This window comes from Ptychodera flava, chromosome 15 (genome assembly GCF_041260155.1).
Source record: "Ptychodera flava strain L36383 chromosome 15, AS_Pfla_20210202, whole genome shotgun sequence".
Lineage (NCBI taxonomy): Eukaryota > Metazoa > Hemichordata > Enteropneusta > Ptychoderidae > Ptychodera > Ptychodera flava.
The window spans coordinates 7,777,653-7,783,224 of record NC_091942.1 but is presented as its reverse complement, the minus strand read 5'-3'; positions in this window follow the sequence as shown (position 1 = coordinate 7,783,224).

Sequence of the window (5,572 nt, the reverse complement as noted above, 5' to 3'; positions counted from 1 at the left end):
TATTAGCATATCAATCGAACATAGCGGGTTCACACCCACCCGCCTTGTGCCGCGCACAGTACGGTAGACCTAATTACGTTCGCCTTCAATCGATCGAGCGTGTGATCTTGTATGCAATGTCGCAGTGACCCTACAGAATATAAGGCGGTATTATAGGCAGAGTTGATAGCTCAACATACGCCTGGACACAAAATGTTCGACGCTTTAGTGATTTAAAAGATACAGGAAACGGAACGTATAGACCCCTTTTGCATCGCACGAAATACATGTAGGCCTAATTTAATTGCACAGAACGTGCAGCTGCCTGGCAAACCGAATGTTGACCCCAAAGTTCTTTCCTCGATATATGCACTATTTACATTGCCAGGCGCATACGAATTACGATTTCAGTCACGATTCCTCCAGCTACTTTTCCTCCATGTACCAGTGTACACTCCACGATCGCTCATGGTTCGATACACGGCGATGGCCGCTGTGGTATGCATAAGGGACTGGTCAGTTTCTTCGGCCGGGGGGGGGGGGGGGGGCGGTGGATTATTTTTTGCCGACGTCAAAAAGTGGCTGACCCCCCCTATTCCAAATTTTGAAAACAGAGTGACCCCCCTATTCCAAATTTCGAAAACAGGGTGACCCCCCCCCGGCGCGCGACATAGGTAAAACAAAAGGTGGACATAAATTATATATATATATATATATATATATATATATATATATATATATATATATATATATATATATATATTATATATATATATATTATATTTTACATTTTACATATATTTATATTTTAAATAGTCATTCTATGTTTTAAAAACTATCTACTGTTGATTGACCAATCAGAGTGCTCAATTCAGGGTGTTTTATTTACTCGTAAAGCCTTGGTCACCAAATTCCAGAAACGAATGACAGCGCCGTAGTTAAGTACTGTCCAATCAAAAGTGAACATGTCATATTCTGTAGACATGTAGTACGTTTTAATATTCAAATTTGGTAACATAGCGGAAAACAGCTTCAACACAAACTCTGCTGTGCCCTAGGACATTTACATAATGTGCCCTAGGGCATTTATAGGATGTTCCATTACATTGGAAGGCTATTTCACAAATAAAAGTTTTAATTCATATCCTAACCATGTTACATTGACAAAGGGGACGGTTGACGTAAACACATTGAAAACGAAAATATATCAGTTAGGGGCGATAGTTTTTAAGTCGGATAAAACCCTCGTACTCGGGCTCTTCTGGATATAAAGTCCAACCCTACTATAAAATGTCTCGGCCTGCGACCTCGACATTTTATCGTTGGGTTGGACTTTATATACCAGAAGAGCCCTCGTACTCGGGCTTTATCCTATACTTAATGAAATTGTTGACATGTCAGTTGTAAGATAGGAATTTCAAAGTGTCAATCTTAAAGTTTGAATACATTTTTTTTGAATGAGCTGTATTTTGAATGAGCTGTGAATGTATTTCACACTTTCTATGCTTAACCAGATGTCCTGAACTGTTGTACAGAAATGGACGTCAATCATTAATATCAAAGAGGAAAAAGCAGTGAATCAAAAACTTTGATGGGTGTTAAGACTTGCCAACCATCAATAAATCTCCTGTGGAGCCATAGAGAGCTTTTTAGCCAAATCTGATGTGTACAGTGTCTGAGAGGACCTTTTCTTGTAACACTGAAACCATAAAAGCACAGCTAATAATGACAAAAACTGCCTTTTAACTGTTATTTTGTTCATAAAAAAAAGCATCTTTCTACAGAAAACCTGTGACACAAAGGAAAATAATTGCATCAATGAGAAGGAAAGATATCTTGTCATTTTTCTATCTCTGAAATAAGTCACTGTATCAAATATATATTGTGAAATATTTGTGCATGTTGCTTTCTCATACTGAATTCTCATAGAGAGAACAGAAAAGTATCAGGAATTTGTCATCCTTTTCTTATGAAATGCAGATTTCATAATTAATGTTACACTTTCACTTAGCAAACATCGAGATATCTTTGATTTATTAAAGTATGGCGCCCGAAGGGCGCGCCGAAAAATATGAAACATCCTGATATCTCTGATATATATGCCTTGTATATTAAAGTCATGCCTGAAGGGCATGCTAAAAATGTCTGATATATAAAAGTAATGAGCTTGAAGAGCATGCTGAAACATATTGAACATACAGATATCTCTGATGTATGTATGCTTGATATCTTTAAGTTGGGCGTGCTGAAAAATATGACTGATTATTAAAGTTACGCGCCCGAAAGGCGCGCCGAAAAATACAACTGAATGATGAAAGTTGTGGCTGACACTAGCATTTTAGGCAATGATGAGCCTGTGTCAAAATTCAAAAACACACTGACCCCCCTATTGGGCATTTCAAAAACATGGTGACCCCCCTATCACCAAAGTCAAAAACAGGGTGACACACCCCCCCATGAATCCACCGCCCCCCCCAGGCTGAAGAAACTGACCAGTCCCTAATGCAATACATACCACAGCGGTCATCGCCGTTTGTCCAACCAAAAGCCACTGTGGTACTCATGTCGATTTAATATATCTGGCTTCAGCCTTACTTGAGTTCACACAGCCGCCTAGCCTACACACATGGCGCGCGACCCTGTCTGTCCCCCGTAACTTATGTAAGGCAGGGATGGGGAGGGGTGGGGGTGTTATTCGAACTCTCAACCATTGACCATTCGGATCTTTATCTCTCGCTTTTTGTTGTTGGTATTTTGTCCCTCTTTGTTTGAATCACCAAGTAGTAAACCGCCTGTCCGTCGTAATAAGTACAACTGTCCATGGAGCAGGAAACGGACTCCAGCCGTCATTATTTACGGCCTGGAGGGAGGGGTGTCGAAGGAATTTTATCGGAAACTCCGAAATTTCGAGTAACCCCCTGCCAAACATGATGAATTTGAGTACCCCCACTTAGAAAAGTTAAATAACAATACATGTTATTGTAAAATTTACAAACTAGAAAAGACTTTTCAAATCCTGCTGTACCCTGCTGGATTATCATCAGTTATCTCATGACAGTTGAAAAACGTGAAACCATCAAGATGAAATTCAAAGTCACAACACAATACAGATATAAAAGCTCACGCTATAACCAGTATCTAATCATAAAATATAAACTTATTGTTTATTGTGGATTGGTATCATGACAGGGTTTTCACGAGGATATCTGACTGGACAGAATTTGAAAGTACAGGGGGAGAACACGCGAGAGGCTGAGTGGTCTAATTTTGGGATATTGATGTGTGCAATGGTGCACTCTGGTGCAAACTGAGAGGTGTTTTTAATTTGTTTTTTTTTTACTATGTAAAACTGATAGTACATCCCAATTTTGGGAAATTGATATGTGTAATGGTGCAATCTGAGAGTCTTTCAATTTATTTTGCGCTCGGTAAAACTGTCTGAAAATGACATTGAACAATGATATTTTTATTACATTTCTTGCAATATTTCTGTGTCACAATATTCAACAACCAAGCAATGACAATACATTTTGTGAAAAACGTTCTCTGTTTGCCAGAGATTGAAGACAAATGAATATGCAGGAATGGAAAACCTGTGACCTTCTTGTGTTATTTCTCCAGCTGCCAGCTTCTAATGAAAAGACTTAATATGGTATGTTTAAATGTCAAAATAGTTATTGAACTGAGGTCAATTTAAAATGTTTCTGTGATAATAAAGGATGAATTCATAACAGTTTTGTCAATTTTGAAAAAAAAATGGTGTGTGCAATGGTGCAGTCTATTTCAATCTGAGAGGTATTTTCATTTTGTCTTTATCAGTAAAACTGTTAGAACACCCCAAGGGGAGAGCACGAGAGGGGGTGTCCCCCCTCTCTCTTCGAAAATTTTGATAACTTGATGGGTGCAATGGTGCAATCTGAGAGGTTTTTCAATTTACTTAGCACAAAAAAATGGAGTAACTCCCCTTCTTCCTCTCCACATTTTGAGCAACCCCCCTGAGTGACCCCCTCACATTAGGCCGTAAATAATGACGGCTCCCCTAGCTCCATGAACTGTCTCATAATAGCCCAGTCGACAGTCACAGTTCTTCAGAATTGCAGTGCCAGACCTCGTCGGACAGCATGAAAAGCGCGGATCGATCAGCTACAATGGGACGGGAAGCTGTCTTCCATGTCCACCATGTCTATGACCGTGGGAAGGACTTGTTTTATTACGGCAGGATAGATCTTCTGATTGTACATAGGCCTATAGCTAGCTGAATCAATGTAGCTGAGAAGTTTTACAAACCGAGCTGTAACATATTTTGCGTATACGGCAGGTTGCCTCCCCTTTACAACTAGACTGTTCCTACTTAAAGAAGTCGTGCCATGTTCTCAATTCAGAGTGCAAAACTCCAACGAAGGTCAGTCACCCGGTGCGCGGCCAGCCAGATTTGCTTTCGGCGACACGCAGAAACCTCAATACCCCTTATTATAGTTTATAATCTGGCTCAGAGCCAAACTGTAAAGTTCCGTAAAGTGGATGATTTCTATAAGCGATGCACTTTTCACGAAGGTCTTGAACCAAATGAAGTATTCAGTAGTCAATAAATAATCACCTAGCAAGTTTCAAAGATTATTTTCCTTACACTACTTGCACAAGGATTTACTATGCGTGTCGTTCTTGAGAGAGAGAGAGAGAGAGAGAGAGAGAGAGAGAGAGAGAGAGAGAGAGAGAGAGAGAGAGAGAGAGAGAGAGAGAGAGAGAGAGAGAGAGAGAGAGTTATTTCTCAAGGTTGAGTTGACTGTTTTGAAGAATTAAACTTTGAATGTGGTATTGTTTGTTATAGCATGGACCCTGGAGAGAGGGACACGCCTGACACCTGTGACTGCAATACAATTTTCATCGTGTAAGAGGATGATAATTTTGTGCTGAATGAAACATGCACTTCCCACGAAACATCAACATTGAATCTCTCATTCAGTACATTTTCAAAGTACTTCACCATATATCATGGCTCGTAGTGGTGTTGGGCATGAGATCGTTTTTCGACAATGAGCTCTACGACGAAAGAACACAAATGGTAATTCTTCAAGTTCGCATGTATATAGCCAAATAGAGCGGTGCATCATAGTGTGGTCTTCGTCCATGCTTGTTTGAAAGTCTCAGTCTTCATAGTAAGCCCTCTTATGAGAAAAATACTTATAAGGTTCATAAAGTTCTGCAAATACGCGACAACAAAGCTACAGGTTGGTCCGGCTTACTTGAAGACTGACGGTTGATTGCTGTCGCCAAGGGGACGTCACTGACGTCAGTGCTACCCTGGGACGCATTAGAAGCTGTCAAGCTCTGACGTACGTGCAAGACCAGCTGCAACCTTAGTAGCTACACAATGATGAGCAATTTTCTTTTTAGATGCGATCAACGTCATGCCGTGTGGCATGACCTCGCACGTCACGCGGCGGCGGCACACGGTCTATCTCGAGTCTGTGTATTTACTATTGTCCCCGTTGCACGATTTGACCTTTACGTTATGCCACTAGTACTGGTAAGTCTCTGAAAAACAAATAGGTACAGGTTTGGACAATAAAACCAGCCTGGGTCAATGCGGAAC